This window comes from Rhinatrema bivittatum, chromosome 12, assembly GCF_901001135.1.
Source record: "Rhinatrema bivittatum chromosome 12, aRhiBiv1.1, whole genome shotgun sequence".
NCBI lineage: Eukaryota > Metazoa > Chordata > Amphibia > Gymnophiona > Rhinatrematidae > Rhinatrema > Rhinatrema bivittatum.
This window is the reverse complement of record NC_042626.1, coordinates 41,601,755-41,629,426: the sequence shown is the minus strand read 5'-3', so window position 1 is coordinate 41,629,426 and position 27,672 is coordinate 41,601,755. Positions and strand designations below refer to the sequence as shown.

At 42.1% G+C, this 27,672-nt stretch overlaps 1 protein-coding gene across 4 annotated transcripts in view; it reads right to left on the bottom strand.

The window, feature by feature from the left end:
• The window catches only part of ETS1 (ETS proto-oncogene 1, transcription factor), a 338,616-nt gene that overhangs the window by 217,118 nt on the left and 93,826 nt on the right, over positions 1–27,672 (bottom strand). Inside the window, exon 1 of one of the 4 annotated variants that reach the window (XM_029572467.1) lies at positions 6,160–6,309. The exons of 2 other annotated variants lie outside the window; for them this stretch is intronic. The gene's annotated coding sequence lies outside the window, so the exon portion shown is untranslated. Of the gene's footprint in view, positions 1–6,096; positions 6,310–27,672 lie in introns of those variants that run through there. One more of the 4 variants, XM_029572463.1, reaches the window with a different exon arrangement.

Genomic DNA, 27,672 nt, shown 5'->3' with positions numbered 1-27,672 from the left:
GTGTCTTCCAGCTGTTCTAATGACTGGGGCTAAGGACAGGAACTTTTATAGTGTATAGTACACAGACAATGCACAGCTCAAGTTTCTGTCTCTCTTCCCACTGCAAGTCTCTACTTACACACAATCCTAAGCTAGATCATATTTCCTGCTGTCAGTCTTCCACTTTTCTGGGGGACTATTTTATCCCTGCATGTATATCTAAATTCTTCTGGTCCACTCTCTCTAATCCTAATACACAGGTATTCAGATAAATCCTTGCTGGAGAGAATGGTAGCTTCAAATTAAATAAATAAAAAAAATAAAAATTAAAAAAAATGGAACAGAAGCAACCCTAAGAGAAGATCAAAGGAACACAGATTCACTAATTTACTGTTTTATGTTTGCATTATGGATGCTGCCAAACAGAACTGTACAAAATATCATGTTGTTTATGTTGAATATAGTTTAATGCTACAACACCACTATAGTATACAGACTTTTTTGGCACACCCAATGCCTTAGAAGTTTATCCTCCCACCACCCACAATGGGGAATTTACACTAGTGTTTTTGGAGAGCAAGACAGGGACTTAGCCTCACTATTAAGTGTGCACCCCTGCCTTTGGGACAGGCTTGAGAAAGTGTTACTTTCGCAAAGGTTGTGGGGCTCCGGAGAGCATTCTGGGAAATAATAGTGTAGCAAGACCCCATTTATTTCTGTCTTTGTGAGACTGGGGCAAACATAAGGCTCTGGGTGGAAAAGACTCTAGAAGTTACTAAGGTATCTGGTTCCTGGAGAGGGAAAAATGTTTAAATGGTTGTTGCCTGTAGTAATAATGTTTGGTCACTGGATGGCATTTTTGAAAAGTATGTATTACCTAATATTATGCTCGTTGGAAAATTGTTTGCATATTTCCTTAAAAAGTGGGGGTTTGTTTGCTTGGTTGTTGCTGAAACAAAGCGGGCAGTATAAAGAGGGAAAGTTTTGGCACGGTTTTGTCCTTTCCTCCCCTTGCCCATATTGGGGTTGATTTTAAAACCCACGGGCCAATTTTATAACATGCGCGCATCGCCACACGCACCTGTCGGCCAATGTTAATATCAAAAACGCGCATGTGCGGGTGGGTGTCCTCTCAGTCCGCTTCAATTAAGGACCGGACTGGGAGGGAACTTCCCTATCCCCCTAACTCTCTTCCTTCCTTTTCTCTGACCCCCTAACCCCTACCTAGCTAGTTTCAATTTTTTTATTTTCATACTTAGTGCTTCTTCGGAACAGAAGTAACTTTGGCGCACCAGTCGACTGCCGGCATGCGCTTTCCTGAGACAGGGCCCCCGCTCTGCCCTGGCCAGATTCACCTCCCCTGGCTCCGCCCCTTTTGGATGACCCGGCCCTTCCATGCATATCAGGAGATATGTGTGTGGCCAGGCTGTTTCTAAAATGCGCTTGGCGCAGGCATGGCCAGGCCACGCGCTTATCGCCCAGTATTTGCGCACGCGGGCCTTTTAAAAAATTCACCCGCTAGGGTGGGGATTAGGGACCTCCACCTATGTAATCAACTGGAGAACACAACGTGCAGGCTGAGAGGCCTAGGTCCCTCCAAAGAGGATAAGGACCCTGCAGGGGCTCTTCCCCTCAAGGGGAGAGGCCTGAGGCCAAGAAATGGAGAAGAATCCATTTCCTATATGGGTTTGGACCAGAGCAGAAAAGTACGATATTGTGGCTGCAGAGTGGGTTTTTTCATTCCTAGAGAACTACTATGCAGCAAGAAGGAGAAGTTAAGGAGTGGGGCAAGTTCACAAACGTGGGAGTGCCCAGGGGTCCTTTGATGTGTGGAAGTCCAGGGAACCAGCATAGAGAGGAGGAGTGGTTTCCTCCTCCCAGATTGGTGAAATGGAGAGGCCTGAGTTTGGAGTGGCATTTTCCTCTTCCAAAGGAATTACAACACAGCCCTCCGTTACAACTGAAGAAGAGAAAAGACAGTGGAGAAGTATAACAGGTTGATTCTTGTGGTCAACAGAAATTGTACTGTTCACTGTTTGATGAACAAGGGGTATAAAAACACCCATTTAATACCACATACACCAACTGTCAAATACACAAATAGCTGCCTGTGGCTTCAATTCAAAGTCTCATCTACTCTTCTTATTACTCATGGGCACTGCTTTTCTCCTAACTGTCTGCAAAGTAACTCTGAAGTCTTAGCAGGCTGTGATCTTTTAGAAGGACTAACGAAAATGTTGTTGTGTTACATCAGCTTTCAAGATCACATGAGCCCCTTCTTTAGATGTCACAGGTCCATGTGTTCCTGGAAGCCCATGGACTGCACTATCTTTTTAATTGGCCCTTGTAGGCTTTGATAGCTTTTAAAAAGATTCCACTTTTAGTCAGGTCCAACAAACAGCTACTAGAGCTGCACTAGAAAGGTAACACTGAAATGCATGGCTTTCAGAAGTATCTATGGCTATGATACATGAATTTTTTCCAGCCCACATAGGTCCATTCTTCTGCTGCGATGATCACAGCTAAAGAAACAACCTAAGTGACCTTGAAATGCCATCTACAATAACATCTCTGAAGAATCCTTGCATTGGTCCAATAAAGAAAGTGGCACAATTTGCATTAGAATCTGGTTAAAGTAGAAACCAGATGGGATGGGGGAAGTGAGTAAATGTGTAAAATATTTGCTAGCTGCTATTTAACACCTACTGTGTACTAAGCTGGATGTGTTTCAGTCCATTATTTCCAGACACATTTTAATGTGTGACTTGCAAGATGTTTGTTTATTTATGAAGAGCAAATAAATAAATACATTCAGGGTCAGGCTGCAACAAAACAGCTTAGATTCACCTTTTATTTATTAACACCCCCTTGTATTATTTATTAAATCATATTTATTAATCATCTTTCCACAGGTGCCCAAAGCAATTTACAATACCAGCTGCTGAAGTCCTGATGTGACCTCATCTTGAAGACTGTGTGCAGTTCCAGTCACCACAAGTTCCCTACTTCCACGGGAACAGTTAAGGGATTCAAACAGCATCTGAGAGCCCTGCTGTTTACTGTCTGGGAAACTGAAAAGCATGAGGATAACCTGCACAGTGCAGCAGATACTGGCATAAGCTTGCTGGGCAGACTGGGTGGATCATTTGGTCCTTTTCTGCTGTCTTTTCTATGTTTCCATATAGAGGAATTAAAAAAGGTACAGAGAAGGGTAACCAAAATGATAAAGGGGATAGAATGATTCCCTTATGAGGAAAGATTAAAGAGATTATGGATCTTCAGCTTGGAGAACAGATGGCCGAGGGAAGATATAATAAAAAGGTCTATAATGAGTGGAATGGAACGGGTAAATGTGAGCCAGTTGTTTACTTTTTCAAGAAATACAGAAAGACTAGGGGACGTCCAATGAAGTTACATTTAAGCATTTAAGACAAAATAGGAGAAAATATTTTTTTTACTCAACACATAACTAAAATCTGAAATTCATTGCCAGAGGATGTGGTAAAAGATGTTAGTGTAGCTGGTCTTAAAAAAGGTTTGGACAAGTTCCGAAGAAAAGTCCATAAAACATTATTAAGGTTGACTTGGGGAAATTCACTGCTTGTATTTGAATCCTGCTTTTCCACTGCTGATACTCCATACAAACAGCTTTGTACCTTAATCTTGCCTTGCAGCAGCCCCTACTATTCCAATACTGAGACTCCTACACAATTCTGCCAATGCACCTTACATGCCTCCCTGCACCACTCCTCCTGCTATTCCAGTATCTAGATCCACAAATACCTCTGTCAAATGTACCTCAAATGCTTATCCTGCAGCATCCCTTGCAAAGCAAAGTGCTTTGCAAGGGCACTTCAGTCATGACCTGCATCACCAATTCCAACTATTTCAGTTTTTCCAATGTATCTCACTTCCACATTGCGTTACCTCATGTGCAGGCCTTTGTCCATAGAGCTAGCTAGTAGCTAATATCATGGTAACTCTGTGGATTACTATCACTCACTAAAACCAAAGCTGCGATCTGAAACCCCAATCTCTTGCGATGACTAACTCGTATACTAGCATACTTTAACATCAAGCACCTCCAAGAAGAACTTCAAAGCAGAATGCACGTAGTCCAGATTTCAGGCTGCCAGCTGGCAGTACCTGCTGCATTACCAAGGGTCACATGGTTTATAAAAAATTCTCCTGCAAAGCTTTGGCATCCTTTGGTGACACTCAACTATCAAAAAACAGATTAGCCCTAGATGATACTTCCAGCCCAAGCTAACCTACCAGTGGAAGCCCTGTGTGGTTGCTGCAAACAAATACAATGAATTGCACGCACAAAACAAAAAACGTCCTGTGCATGAGATCAAACCAGACTTTGAGGGACTGTGCAAAGCAGTCCCTGGCTATTTTTTTTCTTGTGAAACAGTATATGTAAAACAATGAAGGCGCACCACACTAAGTGTGGACATACTGCCAAATGAGAATAAAAAACACAGAATACGCCATGCTGAATTAGACCAAAACGTCCATTGAGCCCTGCATCCAGTCTGTGACAGTGGCCAATTCAGGTCATAAGTAACCGGCAGCTCCCAAAGAGTAGAGCCATTCCTTGTTGCTCACTCCCAGATAAGCAGCGGTTTCCCTAAATCTACCTGGATAACAATGTTTTTTGGACTTTGCCTCCAGGAACTTGTACAGACCCCTTTTAAATCCATCTATGCTAGACACCTTGATCATGTCCCCAGCAACATATTCCATAGCTTGACTGTGTTAAAAAATACTTTATTCAATTTGTTTTAAACCTGCTACCTGTTATTTATATTTTCCTGATCTTAGTACTATTGTTCCATATTTGCCTGTTCCACCCCACTCATGATTTTATAAAGTTCTATCATATCCCCTTCTCAGTTGTCTCTTCTGCAGTAAAATAAAAGATACAAAGAATTTGACTGAACTAGCAAGCTGGTGATGAAATCAATGCATCATTTTTTTTTCACTTTCCAGTCTGGTCTCTAAATTCATTTCATATTGCATTCAAGCATCCCTATTTGTCTGATCCTATCATAGGCCCATCTAGCATGGCTTCTATTAACCTGGCAGACGCTTTGCTGTACAGAGGAGTTGAGAAGGGAAAGAGGTTGCATTTTTAGTTATTTTTTAATTCCCTATGGAATTATAACATATATAGGCAATATTAAATATGCATGGCATGTCATCACAACCTATTAACACACACACACTTGTTTCTGCATATGCCGTGTAGCGCTATAAAAATGTTAAGTAGTAGTAGAAGTAGTAATAAAATATACAGAGCATACCTTCAGCTACACACTGGCGTTAGGATTATTACAATCATGTATTTGCAGGCAAGAAAATTTTTGTATCACTATGTTCGACAATGACAGGAAAATGAGGACATGCACAGATGAGCGTAGTGCAGCATGGTATTTCTTACTACCGAGACTTGAGGGTGTGTAACAACAGATCTGTACTGCTTTAGCAAGTTAGATATACTGTAGGGAAGAAGAAGGGAGGCATTTTATATACGTGTCGTCACTGTCAGACGAACGGACAACCATGGTTCATCGTATTTAGACTGTGCCTACCATGGAGAGCCCACTTGCAAAAGCTGTTTTTTGAAATCTACTGACCGTCAAGCACCTATTTTTTCAAGTCAAACAAGATTCAGTTATGGCTTTCCTAGCAAGCGACACTAAAGCTGTCAGCCCCCCAATGCTGAAACTCCTAAGGCAATCTCGTTTTGCCTTTTTTTTTTTTTCTTAATCTTCCATGCCTTAAACAAGAAAAAAGAAGGTTGCAGTTTCCCTGGCTTTCCTAACCCAAGTTGTGAAACGTTTGCACAAAGATTCCCTGATAAGCTACAAAAGGCATGTCTCATTGGGCAGCTCTGAACTTGCCCTGTACATATACATTAGTACTTCCCTTCTTAAACCTGTGCCGGAGCTTTATTAAAACCAGGCAGCAGCTTAAGACAGTTAAGCACAAACTTAGCAGAGGTGGTTAAACAAGCCATGCGGAGTTTCGAGAGGCATCAACACAGACCCCGCTTGCCATGCCCATTAAAAAAAGAAATCAGATCCATGGAAACCGATATTTAAACCATACCTTTGATTCTCTTTAGTAGAAAATTAGAATTGAGGCAGTTAACGTCCAGTTTTTTTCACTTACTGGTTGGCAGAAAGAGCGGAGGGTCCCACGCTTGCCTGAAGTTTCTTTCCAACTATTGTACCTGCAGGATTCTCTCTGGCTCCGAAGAGAAAAGAGAAGTACCACAGTGATCCTAATAGATCCTCCCTGAGAAAGACGCCTATAGGCAGAAATCCAGGCAGCTCAGAGTCACCAGCACAGCATCTCTGACTGGATTTAATTAGCAACTGCAGTACTCAGACTTGTCAAATTCTGCAGTTAGTCTAGATCAGTGACGGCGAACTCCCGTCCTCCAGTGCCACAAACAGGCAAATCCAGCTCGTGCATGTTCATTGTGGATATCCTGAAAACCTGGCCTGTTTGTGGCACTGGAGGACGGGAGTTCCCCGTCACTGATCTAGATGAAGAGCTAGTTCAAATTCTGGATGCTCAGTGAATGATCAGGAACTCAACAGGGCAAGTTCTGGAAGAACAGCATTAGACAGACAACAATCTTCTAGAGGGAGCTCAGCCTTTTCCCCTAAGGCCACCAGTATTCTGCTTATCTCCTACTGCCCCTCAGCCCTACTAATTAGTCTCAGACTGCAAAGCCACTAGAATTAGCCAGGTGTGTATAGTTGCATTATATATAGTGGTCTTAGTGGAAGCCTGAAGGCACAATTAGTATGCAACACTTTGGAATTCACAGAAAGTTTTGTGGGGAGAAAGTTTTAAAAATCCACAGCTGGACAAAACTTTCCTGGAGAACTTGGAGGCATCTGATCATCCTGCCACTACTGTTACCCTGGTTAGGAGCATGGGAAATACTCTAGGATGACAAATGGTAACATAGCATAGAATTTGATCCCCAATATAAAGATTCTTAAAAGTAAGGTAACAAAAGTGGCATAACCAGTGGTTGTGTCCTGGCTTCATCATTCTTGCTACATCAGTCCAGATGCATAGGCTATCACCACCTACTAGCAGACGGAGACAGAGAACACACCCTTTTTCAGTGGCCTTATCAGATGGTATATAGGCTGGTGCGGCACTGGCAATAGCTAGTATTTCTTTGCTCCAGAAGATAGTGGGGGAGTCAAGCATGGTGAAGAACAGTCCCATGGAAAGCATAGAATAAGCAGAGTTTGCCTCCGAAGAGAGCTCCTCCATTTTCAGGTTATTCTGGAAAGAGGGGCTTGTTCTCACTTATTTATTTATTTATTTAAGTTTTTTTATATACCAACATTCAAGACGATAGTCCCATCATGCAGGTTCACAAGAAACAGGGGTGCAATTAAAATAAACTTTACAATTTGAACAATAGTGCCGAAAAGCAGTTACATGTAACAGGGAAACAATAACTTGGAGTAAGAAGGAAAATGAAGATCAGATAATTATATATATATATATAATAACATTATAAGGGGTGGCTATTAATGCTATTAATGCACTTTTAATGCTATTAATGCACTTGTCCTTCGGATTGATGCCCTGGCATTTACTGTGGACCATAAGGCATGGTGGTGGATTCAAAATCTTTCTTTCTTAGTTAAGCATTCCCTTTCAGGGTTACTGTTCAGGCAGAGTCTGGGATGGCTGAGAAAGGTCCTAGTGATTCCTAGAGAATAATGTCTATGTCTACCACCCTCAGGGCTATTAGAAGTCACTATAGCCTTGGGAATGTCAGAAGGGTCAACCCGGGAAAGCAATACTTAATCAGCTTATTTGTAGGGTGTTGAAGGCAAGAATTTTCAATACATGGACTTCTCCTGCTACTCTCTGGCCCATTGAGGGTTGCCCCCCCCCCAAAAAAAAGTAACTGTGGTAGGAAGACAGTTAAAGTGGCCCTACTAGGAGAGATTCCTTGACCCATCAGGTCAGTGGTTCTGGTCATGGTATAAGATGAGTGATCCCTAGAAGTTGCCACTTCTTTGTTCCGTTGCCTTTATGGTGTTTCCCTGCATGTCAGCCTCCAAGAATGGGAGGTAAAGATTGCTCCAGAGATGCTTCAGAGTTTGGTAGCTGTGTTCCAGTACCACATGAGACATATGGTTTAGGTCAGTATTCCTATTTTAGGTTCTGAAAGAAAAAGACTGATTTTCTCCAATGCTTCCTCAGTCAAAATAGAGTTGATAGATGTCTTAGGATGCCCATTTCTGTAGCATCCCTTGCTTCATGAGCCTGGTGGTGAAACAAGAGGAGTACTTTTCTTCCCTGGGCCTTTTAGAAGATTCTTTCGAATTCCCATCTGGGAAGATCTCTAGAGATTCTGTTCATGCCTGTGTGTTTTGTATTTGAAGGTAGGATTACTGCTTTCAATTTCTGCTCTTTGGACTCTACTCAGTGACAAAGTCCTTCGCTCCAGAGTCAGAAGAACATGTCTCATCCATATTTTGATCTATACCTTGGTATTTGAAGGCTAATGAATGCCCAACCTCATCTAAGGAGTCGTGGCATGTGTGGTAAGCTATGTAGGAAGTTTGGTGCCTTCCCAGTCTCTGGGTTTTCTGGAGGGGCTTGATACCAGAGTAGGCAAAGACTTCTTGACTCAGGTGAGAGTCACTAATTGATAGGCTCCAGTGTGAGACTTATTCCACAGAAGTCCCCCAGAGTGTAGGAGGATTTCCAGCTCCTGGGCTCCATGATAGCCTCTCTGGATCCCGTTCCCTGGGGCTAGGGCTCACCTGTGGCTTCAGATGTTCCTATCGTCTTTCTAGTCCCTTCTGTCAAAGCATGTGGGGTGTGTCTCCCTCTTCCACTTTGTCAGGGATGGCCTAACCTGGGTAGCAAGCACCATGATATATCAAGGGGAAAGGATCTGGATCCTCCCAGATGAGTGGTCTGCATATCAAATGAAAGCCTGGTGTGCTAGGGTGTGCTCTATCACCTCTGCATAAGCCAAAGGATCTGGTTCCAAGAAGAAGAATGTGGTCTATAAACAGAACAGAAACCATGGAAACCGAGCTGGCCCTGTTGCAGTTCCTGCCTTTAATGTGGGGACAGATGGGTACGCTTGCACGGCACCACAATGATTACTTATGTGAACATGCAAGAGGTCACTCAGGGACCAGTTGTAGCCAGAAAGTGAGCGTGTTGTTCTAGTGGGTGCAGCAGAACTTACTGCAGTTCACATTACAAGGGGAACAACACATATTTAATCTGACTTGTTGTGAGGATGGCTGAGCAAATCTTCTGGGCTGGAGCAGTAAACCACGATGACTCCAGCCTTTTTTAATGCAATATTCACTTTTAGCCATATAATTAATAACAACAACTTAACAGTGCCCTGCCTACCTTAGCAGTATTCAGGTTACACACAGGGTTCTAGACGGTCTTCTCTCTGGACAGTGTATGTTCAATTCCTTCTGGTTTGTTTAGAATAGTTTTACAGGAGCTGCCTCTCCTGGAGTCGAAGGGGCCTCCTACACCCAGTGGGGCTTACCCTCTTACCCTGCCTTATCTGGTCCCGCTCTCAGGACTCTCCCCTGCCCTGCAGGGTCCTGCCCACAGAGCTCTCTGCCTCCTCTGCATGGAAACCTTGGAGGTATTTAAATGTCTTTATCGTATTTCCCCTATCCTGTCTTTCCTCTAGAGCAGGAAAGCTCAAACTGCTCCTCGGCCTCCTCCCCCAGCCAGTCGGGTTTTCAGGATATCCTTAATGAATATAAATGAGGATTTTTTGTATACATTGGAGACAGTTCATGCAAATACATCTCATGCATATTTATTAGGGATATCCTGGTGGGAGGCCCCTGAGGACTGGTTTGAGCACCCCTGCTGTAGGGTATATATGTTTAGATCTTTAAATCTGTCCTTATATACTTTAGAACGAAGTCTAATAATCTTTTTTAGTAGCCACGCTCTAGACCAAATCCTTTTTGGATCTTTTGAAGATGCAGTCTCCAGCACTGTACACAGTATTCCAAATGAGCTCTCACCAGGGAATTATACAGATGCAATATCATGTTTTTTCTATTGACTATTCCTCTCCCTATGCAGTCAAGCTTTCTGGCTTTTTTCATCCTCTTATCCACCTGCTTGGCTATCTTAAAATCACCAGATACAATCATCCCCACATCCCACTCTTCTTTTGCACTTAGAAGAATTTTGCCCCCTATACTGTACTGTTTGCATCCTAAATACATACCTCTGTATTTTTTAGCCTTAAATCTTAACTGCCAGAATCTAGATTATTCCTCGAGCTTTGCACGATTCTTTCTTATGTTTCCCTCACCTTCCTGGCTATCTGCCCTCTTACAGATTTAGATAGCATCGCTAAAAAGACAAACCTTTCTTGATAATCTATCCTCAATATCGCTCAGAAAAATGTTGAAATAAAACAGTCCAAGGACCAATCCCTGCAGCGCTGGACATCTCTCTCCATTGAATGAAATCCATTTATTACTACTCTTTGTCGCTTTCTGCTCAACCAATTTCTAACCCAGTCAGTCCCTTTGGAGCATATACCAAGGGCGCTCAATTTATTTGTTCCTTCCTATTCAGAACTGTGTCAAAGGCCTTACTGAAGTCCAAGTACAGTACATCTAGCCCAGTCCCCTGATCCAAGTTTTTCATTACTCAAAGAAATTGATCAGATTATTCTGACAAGATCTACCTTTGGTAAAAGCCATGCTACCTTGGATCTTGTAATCCATTGGATTCCAGAAGTTGCACTGTCCTCTGTTTTAGCAGTGATTCCATTAATTTGCTCACCACAAAAGTCAGATCCACCAGCCTGTAATTCCCTGCCTCTTCCTTACTTCCACTTTTGTGAGTAGGAACCACATCCACCCCCTCCCAGTCCTATGGAACTACTCCTGACTCTAAAGAAACATTGAAACATTCAACCAGCAAAGTTGTCAGAACTTCTCAAACTCTTGGATGTATCCCATCTGACCCCATCATTTTATCTACTTTAAGTTTAGTTAGCTTATTATAAACACAGTTTTCTAAAAATCGATTGAGATTTATTTTACTTTTGTGTTTGTTTTATATGGTCCTGCTCCTGGCCCTTGCACAGTGAACACTGAACAGATATATCTGTTAGGCAATTTCATATTTTTCTCATCAGCATCTACATATTCCTTCCCCTCACCTCAGGGGAGGGGAGGAATTCCACAATGCCACTTTTGCACTTCCTCCTATCACTACCATATCTAAAAAATGGTCTTGCCCCCTGTTTTACCATATTTGTTATTTTTTGTTCCCTTTGTATAATTGAGTTCATAACTGCTTTCCCAGCTCCTCTTAGCTTTTCAAATATTGTTTCCTGTCTTTCTCTTTCTGCTGTTAATTTCGCCAGTCACGGGACTGCATTCACAACCAACATTATTCACACCAGCTGCTGTCTGTCACTGTTGGAGGCCTCATGCTGCGACAGAACACCACCATCACCACATGCCACTGCCGCCTTGCTCCTGCAAGGCGGCAGTGGCATGTGTGTACCTAATATAGTGGCATGTGTGTACCTAATATAGGCCCTGTGCTGGAATCACTTTTTGGTGTCTCCTGATGATGTCAGACTTACTGGCCTACTTAAGCAAAGTCCCTGCAGCCTTCTGACACCTCAGAAACAAGTCTTCTAAGGTGAAGTAGTACATGTTGCTCCTGCATCCCTGAGTGTCCTGTGTTCCTGTGCCTTGCCTCGTCCAGTCTTTCCTTGTCCAGTCTTGTCTTGCCCAGCTGTCTCATCCAGTGTTCCATGTGTGTCTCCATCCACCTTTGGCCTGACTTCCTGTTACTGACCTCTTGCTTGGACCTGACCACATTTGCTGCCCCGGCCTATCTCCATGTCTCCAGCTTGTCCTTGGACTCTCTTTTCACCAACCTAGGGACCCACCTAAGTCTTGTTTGCCACCAAAACCCGAGGGCTCAGGGGAGGTGGCTGGTATAGGCAAAGCTTCTGTCCCGCTACAGAGCACATGTGCCATCTGCCAGCATAGGCCTGATAGGTTCACCTATAAGGCTGCTTCAACTATGCTGCATCATAAAGGGCTCACTCCCAATCTAGTCATTACAGTTTTCTGAGGCCATGAGCTTGGTGAACTCGTCCCAGGCTTGCTAACCAGCTAAAACAGGAGCAAGATCAATTGAACACAAAGGCCAGTTATCTCCAGGGTATGGCCAACCATCCAGCTCCCCCAGTTCTGACTCCAGTACAGCCTACTACCTCCACGCTTCACCTGCTTCGGTCTGAATTATGATGGTAATCCTACTAAATTTAGAGGCTTCCTGAATCAGTGTCAGATGCAATTTGAATTCTAGGCACCTGTCTTCCTGTCTGATCGCATCAATATTATCCAATACCCTGTTCTTGTTGGGTGGTTCTATCCTAGCCTGAGCCTCGCCACTCTGAAAGAGAGATGACCCACTCCTGGGCAATCTGAACAACTTTCTGAGAGAATTCAGCATGATCTTTGAAGAGCCCAGACGCACATTATCCATGGCCATTGAGCTTCTTCAGATCAGGCAAAGCCCCTGCTCCTTTGGAGAGCATGCAGTTCATTTTCATACACTGGCATCTGAACTGCAGTGGGGCAGTGATAACCTCATAACTATCTTCAGACAAGGACTGACGGAACTGGTGGCTGGCCGAGACCTACCTGATACATTGGAGGGGCTAATCATAAGAACATAAGAACATATGTTCTTATATTAATCAGTTTGGCTAATCGCCTGGACATTAGATTTCAAGAAAGGGCTTGAGAGAAGAGCCTAACCCGGCATCCCATCTGTCTTGCCCCTGTTTCCAGCACCCACATCCTCTGGCAATTAATTTCAGATTTTAATTATGCGTTGAAGTAGCAACTGGGAACCTTGGGGCCTACAAGTCCAGTGGGTTTAGGGTTGTAGCTGTCTTATGCTGGGGTGCAGGCTAATCTATGATCAGGCAAACTGTGCTCTCAATGCCAATTTACTGCTCCTACTCCTAGGTCCCCTGCTATCACAGCGCTGGGCAGAGTGCTTGGTGATATCCCTGTTGACCCTTTCTTCCCATAGGGTTCACTCTAATATTATTTTAGTTCCCCTTCACAATGATATCCTCAGCTGTCAAAACTAGAACTGTCTCTTCATATCCCAAAAGAAAAACAAGTCCATGAAGCAGAAGCATTCTTTTAGTTATTTTTATTATTAAACTTCCCTGGTGCCAGCTCCATGCAGGCAAATCTCCACTTGTACTGCCCCAGCAGCATTATAATTCTTCCATAACAAAATCACAGGCAAAATTTTTAGGTTCAAACAAAGCAGTTTCCATTCCAGCCCGAGACTATTCAGGCTTTCAGGCGCTTTCATCAGCCTGAGCAGTTTTGGGAAACTATCTAGTATAGTGCATTTTCTTCTCTGGGACACAAGAGTTTCCCTCAGGCAACCAGTACCATTAATGAGGACTATCCATGCCATGTAGCTAGCCCTGGCTGGTAAGGCCAAACATTTAATTATTGGGGACTGAGCTCATTCTAGTACATTTCCACTCCTTGCTTTACTAAGCAGGGAATAGCCTACACCTCTGAGGGTCCCAGGCAAGATTAGTGATTTAAGGAGAGGTTTTCCTACTCAGAGGCTCTAGGTTCCTACTTGCTAATTAGGAGGAGGTGATCTGCCCCTGTGCATTTCCAACCTACAGCTAACTAATTAAGCCTGGTCTTTTGCTCCTTGGTGTCCCACAAATGCAGCTTTTTAATTCAAACAGCATTACTCTTATGCATTTCCTCCCTGCAGTTTATAACCCGAGGAGAAGTTTAGAGGGGCAGCCCACTACCATCGGGCACTTAAAGAAAACTACATCTTGTGAGAAAAAGACACAAAAAAATAGTAAAAATGAACTGAGATGTTAAAAGAGAAAATCAGCGATGTGAAGACCCGCCCCCCCCGACGTCATGACGACTAGCCAGCGGCGACCCGATTAACGGCACGATTCCACCAGGCGCTGTTACAGAGGGGCAGCCCACTACCATCGGGCACTTAAAGAAAACTACATCTTGTGAGAAAAAGACACAAAAAAATAGTAAAAATGAACTGAGATGTTAAAAGAGAAAATCAGCGATGTGAAGACTCGCCCCCCCCCCCGACGTCATGACGACCAGCCAGCGGCGACCCGATTAATGGCACGATTCCACCAGGCGCTGTTACAGAGGGGCAGCCCACTACCATCGGGCACTTAAAGAAAACTACATCTTGTGAGAAAAAGACACAAAAAAATAGTAAAAATGAACTGAGATGTTAAAAGAGAAAATCAGCGATGTGAAGACTTGCCCCCCCCCCCCCCCCCACGTCATGACGACCAGCCAGCGGCGACCCGATTAACGGCACAATTACACCAGGCGTCGCGTGCCGGGTGTGCTCCCCTTCATGCTAACCTTTGTGCTCCTTCTAATATAATTATGTTTATGTTAATAATTTAACTTTTATTAATGTTATTTAGCTTTTTGCTTTGTTTAAAATTATTTCATTATTGATGTTTAAATGTATTAGACTAAGGAATTTTACTTCCTGCTCATTCTGTTTCATTGTAAACCGGTTTGATATGCATTTTATGCAGGAAAATCGGTATAAAAAAACTTAAATAAAATAAATACTACTGTGCAGCTCACAAATACAGCTTTTTAACTCAAACAAAGCACCATTCCTATCATTTCAACACTGCATTTTGTTTGCTGTAGAACTTGTATCCTGTATGACACAGTACCCTCTTTAACATATAACGCTACCCCTCCACCACTTTGATCTATCCTATCACTTCAATATTATTTGTACCATGGCATCACAGTTTCCCATTGGTTATCCCCTTTCCACCAGGTCTTTGAGATGCCAATTATATCTACCACTTCATCCTCTCTAACTCTCCCATCTTAGTTTTTAAACTTCTAAAATTTGTATACAGATATTTCAAAGTATGTTTTTTGTTTGTTCTAACAACCTGCTCAACAGTTAATTGGGGTAATTCAGAATCTTTCTGCTCTTTACTTAAAGACACCTGATCTACTTTGGCATTTATTTCAACCTCTCTTCTGGGATGCCCTAATTTCCCTTTTCCCATCTTCTCTGGGACACAAGAGTTTCACTCAGGCAACCAGTACCATTAATGAGGACTATCCATGCTATGTAGCTTGCCCTGGCTGGTAAGGCCATACGTGCTTCTGAGCAACTGTCAGCTTTCCCCCATCATCTAGTTTAAAAGTTACACTCTCTCCTATTTAAAGGTATTTATTTATTTTTTATTTATTTAGCATTTGTTTTATACCGTCGCTCAGGTTCCATCAAAACGGTTCACAACAGGTTAAAATAACATTTTCCTAGTACCTAAAATACATTGTAAACTTCTAAAAAATACATAACAAAATAGCAGCATTTCTTGACTAAAACTATAAAACTATGACATACCTAAAATCAGACATAGATTTGTCTCATAAAATCCTTCGGATAGTACATTAGAATCCTATCCTAATTAAAATTAACTAAGGCGCATCAGTCTAAAATGACTTTTCAAATAAAAACTAAAGGTCAGCACTGTAAAATAACTTTTCATATAAGAACTAAAAGTAATTACAAATCTGGTACCTTAAAATTCATTACAGGCGGTCTAAGGTGACTTAAGATTGAATTGAATAAGCTATGCTAAAAAACCAGGTCTTAAGCTCTCATTTAAACTTTTTTAGGTTTGGCTCTAACCTCAATTCTCCTGGGAGCGTATTCCAAATTCCTGGGCCTGCTAAGTGCCAGTAGCCTGGTTCCACTTTGGTTAAGAAGGAGCCCATCCTTTTGGGAAAGGTTCTCCCTTCCCCAAAATGATGTCCAGTTCCTAACAAACCTAAAACCCTCTTCCCTGCACCATTGTCTGATCCACGCATTGAGATTCTGGAGCTCTGCTTGCCTCTGGGATAGGCATCTCCAGTCCTGGAATGCCACAAATAGGTCTGGTTGTCAGGACATCCAGAATGAATGTGCATGAGATATATTTACATACAATTGAGGCAGTGCATGCAACTATGCCTCATGCATATTCATTTTGGATATCCTGAAAACCAGACCTGGCTGTGGCACTCTGTGACCAACGTTGCCTACCCCTGTTCTATGGCTTCTACAGACTCCAATCTGTTCATGTTGCAATCTAACCTACATAAAAATTATAGATTAGCTGTAACAAAATTAAGTGCAAAGGGCAACTGTGTTCCTCACTACATTTACACCAGATTATTCCTAATTTGTGCAAAAAACCTCTGTGCTAGACCCATTATGACACCCTACAAGATGAAACAAGCAACCGTTTTCTTGACTTCAGACTTTTGTGACTCATTTCCTTGTATTTTTATTCATTTTTTACTTTTATCTTCTATGACTCTCCTTACTTCAGCTCTCCCCATACAGTCAACATTGTTTCCTCTCTATGACACTTCTCCCAAACAGTCTATAACTGCAATAAACCCATGTACCTTTGTGTAGAATTGTGTTTGCATATCTCTATCATTGTCATTGTCTATTATCTGAGATATTGTTGGCTCTCGATTTATTTTGGTTATTATCAATTAGTCCAACAATTTGCCCAGTCTAGGCCATCTAGTTCCCCCCCCCCCCCCCCCGGTTAATGGGCCTACATGCCCCCATTTACCCTGACCCTTCACGCAGTCAGTAAATGGCTATAAAGAATTCTATTCCTATACCTGATAAATAGCAGAACTATTAGTAAAAATTTGTAACTTATCATTAAAATCATCCATTGTACCTGAAGACTGGAGGATAGCAAATGTAACCCCAATATTTAAAAAGGGCTCCAGGGGCGATCCGGGAAACTACAGACCGGTTAGCCTGACTTCAGTGCCAGGAAAAATAGTGGAAAGTGTTCTAAACATCAAAATCACAGAACATATAGAAAGACATGGTTTAATGGAACAAAGTCAGCATGGCTTTACCCAGGGCAAGTCTTGCCTCACAAATCTGCTTCACTTTTTTGAAGGAGTTAATAAACATGTGGATAAAGGTGAACCGGTAGATATAGTATACTTGGATTTTCAGAAGGCGTTTGACAAAGTTCCTCATGAGAGGCTTCTAGGAAAAGTAAAAAGTCATGGGATAGGTGGCGATGTCCTTTTGTGGATTGCAAACTGGCTAAAAGACAGGAAACAGAGAGTAGGATTAAATAGGCAATTTTCTCAGTGGAAGGGAGTGGACAGTGGAGTGCCTCAGGGATCTGTATTGGGACCCTTACTGTTCAATATATTTATAAATGATCTGGAAAGAAATACGACGAGTGAGATAATCAAATTTGCAGATGACAGAAAATTGTTCAGAGTAGTTAAATCACAAGCAGATTGTGATAAATTGCAAGAAGACCTTGTGAGACTGGAAAATTGGGCATCCAAATGGCAGATGAAATTTAATGTGGATAAGTGCAAGGTGATGCATATAGGGAAAAATAACCCATGCTATAATTACACGATGTTGGGTTCCATATTAGGTCTACAACCCAAGAAAGAGATCTAGGTGTCATAGTGGATAACACATTGAAATCGTCGGTTCAGTGTGCTGCGGCAGTCAAAAAAGCAAACAGAATGTTGGGAATTATTAGAAAAGGAATGATGAATAAAACAGAAAATGTCATAATGCCTCTGTATCGCTCCATGGTGAGACCGCACCTTAAATACTGTGTACAATTCTGGTCGCCGCATCTCAAAAAAGATATAATTGCGATGGAGAAGGTACAGAGAAGGGCTACCAAAATGATAAGGGGAATGGAACAACTCCCCTATGAGGAAAGACTAAAGAGGTTAGGACTTTTCAGCTTGGAGAAGAGACGACTGAGGGGGGATATGATAGAGGTGTTTAAAATCATGAGAGGTCTAGAACGGGCAGATGTGAATCGGTTATTTACTCTTTCGGATAGTAGAAAGACTAGGGGACACTCCATGAAGTTAGCATGGGGCACATTTAAAACTAATCGGAGAAAGTTCTTTTTTACTCAACGCACAATTAAACTCTGGAATTTGTTGCCAGAGAATGTGGTTCGTGCAGTTAGTATAGCTGTGTTTAAAAAGGGATTGGATAAGTTCTTGGAGGAGAAGTCCATTACCTGCTATTAAGTTCACTTAGAGAATAGCCACTGCCATTAGCAATGGTTACATGGAATAGACTTAGTTTTTGGGTACTTGCCAGGTTCTTATGGCCTGGATTGGCCACTGTTGGAAACAGGATGCTGGGCTTGATGGACCCTTGGTCTGACCCAGTATGGCATTTTCTTATGTTCTTAAATATGCGCAGGTAATGACCAGACGTATGCCACATGAACAGCTTATAAAATCACAATTTCTACATGTAAATGTTGGCCCTGCCCTAGAACGCCCCTGACCCATCCTTAGCCTGCCCCTTCTTTGTGTGTACAAATTTATTCACTCAGCATTACTTGCACTTGTATGTGCCAGGTTTATAAAATCGCAGTAATGTAAATATGTGCTATTTGTGTACACATCTACTATTTTTTGTGTATGCATCTCTTTTAAAATTCACATTTTTACATATAAATGAGCTTTTGAAAATTTCTACAATATTATGTTACATTTATGCGTGAAACTCCTTTGAACATTACCTCTTTAATGAGCTATTTTAAAAGCAACTTAAGTGCAAACATCATCAAAACCGCATGAGTACATTTACTACTGCTCGTTTATGCACACAAGTTCAAACTTTCGCGGTGATTTACAACTAGGTGTTTGGCGGGCTGGCTTCTGTGGATGAGTGGACAGGGTAGCAGGCTAAGGGATCAAAATGAGTGTCCTTGGGAAGATTGGCCCATACTGGGAGTTAACTAGGACATATTGGGTTATACTGGAGTGTCCCTGAGACAGACTGGGCTATTCTGGGGGTTAACTGGGACATTCTGTGTTATACAGGGGAGTGGGAATGAGTGTACCTGGGACTGACAGAGCCATGCTGGGGGGGTGGGAGTCAGTGATGGAGTGTCCAGTTTCAAAATGACTCTAATGGGCTTATGTCACAATGGTTCAGGAGGGAGAGAGAACAAAGCAGAAGGAGGAGTAGGAGGAGGTACCTCTTGCAGAGATAATATAGGACTTGGGTTCAGTTTTTGGACTTCAAAGAGGAGTAAGTCATGCACAGAATCAAATTCAACAAGGAAACTATACTGTACTTATGTCAGCAGTTAGAACAACCTTCCACATGCATTGGCCATGCCTTGCCTGTACAGGTCTGTCACTACTGCCCTGGAAATTTTGGTCACCAGCATCTTCCAGACACCTCTAGGGTCATGGCTGGAATAAACTAGTCTGCCTCCACATGCATAGATCAGTTCCTGGCTGCATTTCTCAGGATCTGATCATAGGGACAGTAACATTAAAACAAGCACACAGGTGCCCATAAACGCGTATATGGGCGCACGAGCATACATACGCTGGAATTTTAATTTGGGCAGTCCTTATGGCGCAAAGACTGCAAGGAAATGATAAGTGTCTTTGTCATTTGTTACTAAGAAAGTTTCAAAAATTAAAAAAAAAAAAAATAGTGTGTGGAGACCAATGATTAAAAAGTAATCATTGGTCTCCACACACTACAATTACAACCATTACATTACAACCAAGCTGGTTGTAATGTAAACCGAAGTGATAATTAACCTTGTTAGTTGAACTCCGGTATATAAAAGTTATAAATAAATAAATAATTGCAGTCACCAAATATATGACTCAATTGTGGTGGTAGACATTAAGACTGCAAAGTCAGTAGAACGAGAGTCAAAAAAAGAAAGAATAAAAGAAAACTCTCGGTACAACATATGAGGTTTCCACTCACAAAATAACTATATGTGTTTCCATATATGATGTTTTTTTGTTAAGGTATCAGTTGTTTACTTCATATCAACAGTTTTTTGATTGATGGAATTTTAAATCATGCAGTAGCGCAAGTATGGTTTATATGCCTAGCGCACATATGTATGTTCCTAATTTTAAGCTGTTGCTCATGCAAACGTACTTCATGTATCTCCCTTAGGGCTTTGTTGGCTTTAATGCATGCAGGTAAGCAGATTTTAAAACATACTCGCGTGAAGGACATTGCCGCCAGTTTGTCCAGTCTATTTTGAGTCATCCAACACCTCTGGTTCTTCAGCCTGCTCAACCCCCACCTGGACCTGGTTGTGTGAGGCCTAAAAGGCAATTTCAGCAGACTTAAACCTCATCAGGAGCAGCAGTGAATATACACGGCTAATAAGCTGCCATGCGCTCCAGCCAAAGGATTTAAAATATGGATTTACACGCGTAACTGTTGGGCCTGCCCCAGAATGCCTCAAACACACCCTAGCTCCACCCCTTTTTTGTTTTACTTATGCCCGTGTATATATACATGTAATTTGCAGCTTTTTAAATATGTGTTGCTCACGCGTGGGCCAGATACTCATGTATATTTGCCTTTAAGTGCAAAGAATGCTTTTAAAATTCACCCCATAATGTATTATTGCTTTGAAGCATTTTTTGTATTTTGGCTTTAACTTTTTATTTTGGTTTTTTTTTTATTGTTTATATAACTCCCAACTCGGTGTGCCTCACCTGCACAGGTAGGGACATAAAATAATTTGGGGCTGGAATCTCTCCTGGCTTGCACTAGCATGGCTCTCTCTCTTCCCCAAGGCTAGAATCCTTTGATGATGGAGGGAAGTTTACTTTCAAGGCCCAACGTGCTAGGGGTGACCCTTTTTACCTTCATCTTTGTCCCTTGGAGAGGGGCATTGTTTCCTCAATGTGTGTGTGCTGCATGTAACAATAACCACACGAGAGTCACTTGGTTAGTGTCCAAAACTAAACACCTTTACTGTGGAAAGAGTCAGATGAAAATGGCACAATTTAAACTTAATCCTCAGAACCACAGGGTTTCTTTATACAGACTAAAGAATCAGATTTTGATTTGTCTGATATTCCTGCATCTTTATAGGCTGTTGGGAGTTATAAGGTGGGTCACTTGCAAATTGACCCTGTTAACATTGCTGTGAATCCCACAAAACGTTTGCCCTGGAAACCTCAATTTGATTTAAAACCTGAAGCTATAGAAGGAATATACCCAGTGATTAAAGATTTGTTATAACAAAGAGTCATAGTGAAGCTTACCTTTGAAACAGCGATTCCCTACAATTCTCCAATTTTACTTGTGTTGAAACCTCACTCTGGTAAGTGGAGGTTTGTGCAAGATTTAACGGGCATTAATGCCATTGTGCTGCCCAGTGCTCCTGTAGTACCTGATCTATTCACATTGTTATTCCACATTTCCCCTGAAGCTACATATTTTATGGTCATTGATTTATGTTCTGCCTACTTTGCTATATGCATAGCAAAATATTATCAGTACTTGTTTTGCTTCACTATGAAGGACAGCACTACACATGGACGCACCTACCTCAAGGATTTGTTCACTCTCCTATATTCTTCTGGGTTTCAGCACCAATTGTGGATTTCAATTTAAGAAAAAAGGGCCCATCTGTGTAAAACCACAAGCCAGCTTCCCCTGGAAGCCACCTCTAGGAAAGCAGCTTAACTTCAAGAGCTTTTACAAGAAAAAAAAATGGCATTAAAAGAAATATTTCACATCACACTAGGACTTCCTCTTTGTGGTTTTTATTGTGAAAGAAAAAAAAAACACAAGGAAGGTAACAATCTCCAAGCTGCTCTGCTTGACATCATCACAGGCAGAATTAATATAAATTTCACTTATCCTTGGAAGCATCCAGACCAATCAACAGGTTGATTATGCATTTCTCTGAATCATATCCTTATGTCTGTTACTATATCCTAGAGCCAATTAAGGATCTGGTCTACAACCCCAACCCAATCATATACTGATTCATCAACTTATATTATAATGCCAAAGCATGCCCCACTGTCCATCATCTTAGATCTAAGACCACGTATTCCTTAAGCTTTCATTTTGGAAAGGCAATTCATGATGTTTTTCTTTTTATCCAACTCATGATGTTTCTTCATCCCTTCAAACAGCAAGCCTTGCAGTTTTAATATATAGGCTGATTGCAACATCAAGAAGAAATACATATAGAGAAGAACCCCAAGTAAAATTAATATCAACATCAAGTCATTAAGGACCTGCAGAAAATAGGACACTAAGCTAATTTTATATTGTCCCACAGTATGACTCTCTTTTAGCTGGCCTGCCCGGAGATTTAAGGTACTCAAAGACCTTAAACCATAGAGCCATTTCTACTCTGATTCCACAGGACCAATATAGTAAATCATCATTTAGGTATAAATGTTTTTACAGTGTTTAGGGAACAGACATCACCCTATAGCATTGAAACGAGTTAAATGAAAATAAAGTAAAGAACCAGAGAGATCAACTGATACCACCAATAATGCCCAAACTTTCCCCATATAGCATCATGCCTCTCAAGTTTCCCCTTGAGAAAATAAGTAAGCCTTTCAAAAATTGCAATTTCAGCCAGTTGTTTTTTCCAACATAACAAAGAATTTGTACTTTTCCAGAACAGAGCTATAGTATGCCTTACAGAGTACAGACATCAGACATTATGTAATAAGAGCTTAGCAGGACTTTTAAAATTTAATAGAACCATCCCTCCATAAACCCAAGAGGCCTAACTTTGGTGTTACATTAAGATCACATTTCCTCCCAGAATGAAGAAACCAGTGGACAGATCCACCAGACATGTAAGTATGTGACCATGAAGCATTAGGCAAGTATTAGGCAAACTAGGTGGCTGCCTAGAGCACCAACATTCTGGAAACCATGTGGGGATGGTATCTCCTCTTTCCTGAGGGAGCCCTGGTGTAATGGGCCCACAAACTAGAAGGAGATAATGCTAACTCCAATGGGAACTCATTGGAAGGCACCCTGGGGAAAAGCAGGAGGAAGATCAGACATAGGAGAAGCAGTCGGGCTGCCATCAAGATCCGCAAGAGTGGACAGTGGGGTTGCGCTGGTCAGGAGAAGAAGGAGCTGAAGAAGCAGCTGCCCCATGTGGTTAAGAGCAGAAGCAACATTGGCCACATGCAATCAGGAACAGGAAGCAGAGCATAGGCAGCTCCCAAGGCCTAGAGAAGGAGGCAGAGATTTAGTAGCCCCTGTGGCTGGAAAAATGAGCAAGAGGGTCATAGGGGTAGAAAGAGGAAGATGCAGCTACTGCATGTGCTTTGGGGGAGAGGGAGAAGGAAGTGAGTGAGTGAAAGAATGTGTGTGTGTGTGATTGAAAACGTGTGGAGAAAGCATGTATGTGATTGAGTGCATGATATGTGGAGAAAGTGTGAAATTGAGAGCATGCGTGTGTGATTGGGAGCATGTATGGAGAGAGCATATGTGCTGTGCAATTGAAAGCATGCGTGTGTGATTGAAAGTGTGTGTAATTGCATGTGTGTATGTGCATGGATGTTAATGTCCTGTTAATCTCAGGACATCTGGAAACCAATGTGTCTTGAAATATTTTATTTGTATTTGGAAAAATTGTATTAGTTTTTAATTTTTAGATGCTATTCTGTTTGTCAGCTTTTTTTATTATTACTGATTTATATTTCTTGATTTTTTTTTTGTGTTTTATAAGGAATAGTGATGTTTGTTTTTTCATTGTTGCATTATTTACAGAGTCTGGCTTCTTGCAGTTTCCAGTTCAGTTTTTTCTACACATTTCTATTTATACTTTATGGTATCTTTATTCTGTATTTGGTGAGAGTCTGTCTGTGTTCTGCATGGGTGACTGAAGTGAGAAGTTCTGCTAGCATGTTGTTTCTCCGTAGGGATCTGTAGTAGCTTGGCTTGCTCTGTTTCCCTAAATAGGAGGTGTTTTAGGGCCTGGTAATATTTGTAGTGTTGCCTTTTCATAAGTAGGATTGTTACTGTTTTAGTACTTTTTGGTATGGGAGGTTTACTACATTGCAATTGTAATTCCATTTACTTTTGGCTTTCTAAGGGACAAGCTCATACCCAAAATAAGTATTAGGCCTTGTGAGGGAGCATTTAAGAAACTACCTCAGAACACCTTAAAGGACCGGCGACAGCTATCTCTACTGCTCCTCAACTCCCAACCCAGCAAGGGATTCTGGGCTAGGATGGATCACTGCAAGTGGGGATAAGAGACCAGGGCCAGAAGATTGAGAGGGGCCCCAGAAAGAGATGGAAGTCTTGAGAAAACAAACTGTAAGTTACTATTATTTTGTTAAACTGCACAAACCAGCTAAATTGTGTGTTTATTATTTTATTATTGTTTACCAATAAAGAAGCTTATAAAAATGTTGCCAGAGTCCAGCCTGGAGTCTGTCCTCTAGTTAGTCCTGACTGCTCGGCATCATAGGCCTATTGTAACACATAGCTTACAAGTGTCTTTGCAGGGTTTTATGGTTAGCACCACAGCATTACATGTAAATATAACATACATGTTGTAAGTAATCTTTTTACCTTGGCTGTACTTTGTGCTTTTTCATGTTAAATCTTATTCTAAATGCAAAATTTTTTAATTGTGTGGGTGGGAAGGGTGCGACGGTTGGGGGAGTGGCACCAGATTGTAAGGTTTGCCTATGGCACCTAACACCCTTGCACTGGCCCTGCATAGAAGCCAAGAGGGGGTGTATAAAATAAACTATGGTTCTATGAATAAACAGAGGTTCACTGTCTGCTGCTGCTGCCAGGCCCAAGTCTGGGCCCAGCAGTGCCAGTAAGGAGGTCTACAGGGTGAGAGAGTGGTCAGTTGTCAACCCAAATAATACATTTGACCTTTGTACTGAGAGGGGGGGGGGTAAACTAAGACTAATTCTAGGGTGGCCAGCCTCCTCTAGCATCATCCCTGGGCTGGGATGTAGGATTTTCAGGGGGCAGAGGAGCTGCAAAGCTTACAACTGCTGTGGATGTCTCTCAGAGAGATCAGATTGTAAGTCATTCAGATGAGTCCTAGAAAGTAGGTGTGGATTTGTGTGGATTGGATTTGGTGTCCTTAGCTGTTTGGGTGCAAGATGTATACTGTGTGGGCCGGGGGGGGGGGGGGGGGGGGGGGGGGGGAGGGGTGGAATATGTTGTAGTTGTTCAGGTTGTAATGTGCTTATCCTGAGTTTGTATGTTTTAGGTTATGAACTTTTGAAGGCCAAGGATGGTTCTGTTGAGTGAGGCAGAGACAGGTTAATCAGCAAAGAGACTTTCCACCATACAATCCCTGCCAAGAAGGACCCTGCTCTGGGCTTGAAGGGGAGGAAAGTAGGGGGATGGAGAAGAACAGCCAAAAAAAATATTTATTGAAAACCCTAAATTGACTGAAACAGTGAGCACAGCACAATAAAAAGGATAAACTTCAGGAAATCTGGCCAGGTCAGCATTCTGCTCTTTGCTTTATTAACTGAAGCAATCTAAAAATACTTCCCTAAAATGTCCTTGTTACATCATGCAAACCAAGTTTTAAAGTGCCCTGCATGTGACTGAAAGAAAATAAATAACGTAACCAAAGTTCATACCGCTCCATAGAGCCAGCTCCCCCTCTGCCCCATCAATGATCGGAAGTATTTGCTAAATATAGACCCATTCAGCAAAACCAAAGTCAACTTTATTTTGCAGTTTTATGAAACATCTGCTGACTGGTTTCCTCCCACAATTTCTTTGGCCTTTAAATCAAAGTAAGGAAGAACAATGCTTGAATATAGCACACACACGTTTTCCTCTTGCACATGGACCAGACACAAGTAGAGAAGTTTAAAGCAGATTGAGAAAAGACTGAAGCAGGATCAAAACAAACTAATACTAGACAATCATAATCAAAATTAAAGCAAGGATTTCCATTTGAGGAAAGGAACTACATGGTCTGGAAAGCTCACGCCCAAGGACACTTTTGGGTAATTTTTTGTGCCACAGAAGGTATCACTGCCAGCAAAAAAATCCAATTTTCTCCAGGATTGATATGACTACTCCAAGAACATGAAGATTAATGCATGCTTGACGGTACAAGATAAGGGGATTGTTTTCAGAATTCCTGAGGCTAACGTGAGACTGGCATGTAAACACGCATCATCCAAAGCAAATTCTAACGGATTTTTTTGTAATGTCATAATTGGGGAAATGTACAGGAAGCTGCCTCCAAGATGGATGGCTGCTGGCTAACAGCAAAACACCTTTGCAGCTGAATTGCATGAAAATTTCCAATGTTGTTAGGCGAGCACAATATTATTAATTATTATTATTATTATTGTTACAGATGGGCCGGGTGCCATTGTGAATCTGTTTGGAATAAAAAGGTTTTGTTGCAGCACAAGTTAAGCTCCCTAAAGAACTGCTGCAAAGGGGGGTTTGTCAAACCTTTCCACAAGAGGAGCTGCAATACAATTTTCTCTCACGCCTGGGGGCTGGAAAGCTATTAATTAAAAAACAACCCAAAATATTCATATTTTTGTCTAAATAACATTAATTTTAGATTACATTATAGGGACAATTTTTAAATTGCCCACAGACCCATGGATATTTTGTACACGTGGGTCCCAGCAGAGTTTCTCTTAAAAAAAAAAAATCAGCTGGCTGGCTGGCGCAAAATTTATGCAGTTAAATCAGGGGAAAATAGGGGATCTCAAAATGAAAAATCCCTGGGCTTCCTTCTCCCAGCCCTTGCCCGTGCCAAAACAGGTCCTTTCCCTACGGAGAAATGTACACATGCTGTTGACTGCACATACCTTACTCTTTGGGGTGGGGGAAGTTTTCAAAGGGTTTTTTTTCCCTAAAAGTGTGTTCGTGTAGAAAACCCTTTGCTTTATTTTGGGGGGAGAAATTTTCAATTTTCCTGCATTGCTTATGTGTCTGTATAATTTATTTGTGGGACATTTTGGGTGATATAAAGGGATCTCAATTATCAACACAGGGAATGGATCTCAGGGACAAGGAGAGATGAAGAGGAGGAAAGCAGTGGGGATGAGGAGAGGAGGAGGGAGGACCAGGGATGGGAGGAGGAAAGGAAGACAGGACCTAGAATTGGGGAAGGGAGAGAGAGAAAGAGGCAGGATGGGATGCAGTAGAAGGGGAGGATCAGGGGAGGGGTTTGAAGGAGACCGGAGAGGTGATTCCATGATCTGGTGATGGGGTAAGGAGAGGAATGGAGGTTCCAAGGTCTGGGGGACAGATTTGGGATAAAGGGAGGGGAATTGATTGTGAGTTGGGAGGGGGAGGCAGAAGGGAGACGGGGGTGTCTCTATCCCTTCTATCCTGCTCCCCCTAATATATGCTGCCTCTCTCTAACTTCCTTTTTTCTCACACACCCAAATCCTTCATGTCCTCCCTCTTTCACATGCCCTAAGTTATTGCCCTCCCTCATCCCTCCAGCTTAATGATCACATCCTTCCTCATCAGCCATCCAAGCACACTGGGCTTTCACACTCTCTCTCTCTGCCATGGTGGGATGGGCTTTATCACAACCCTGCCAGCCTGCCGGTCAACTTCGTGTTATAGTGGGATAAGATCTACTGCAGTCCCGCTGGCCTGCCAGTCTTCTTCGGGCCGCCACAGGATGAGCTCCATCATGGCTCCGCCGGCCTTCTTACGCTGAGGGGGAAAGGTTGTGCACTGGTGCACATGTGTGCAGCT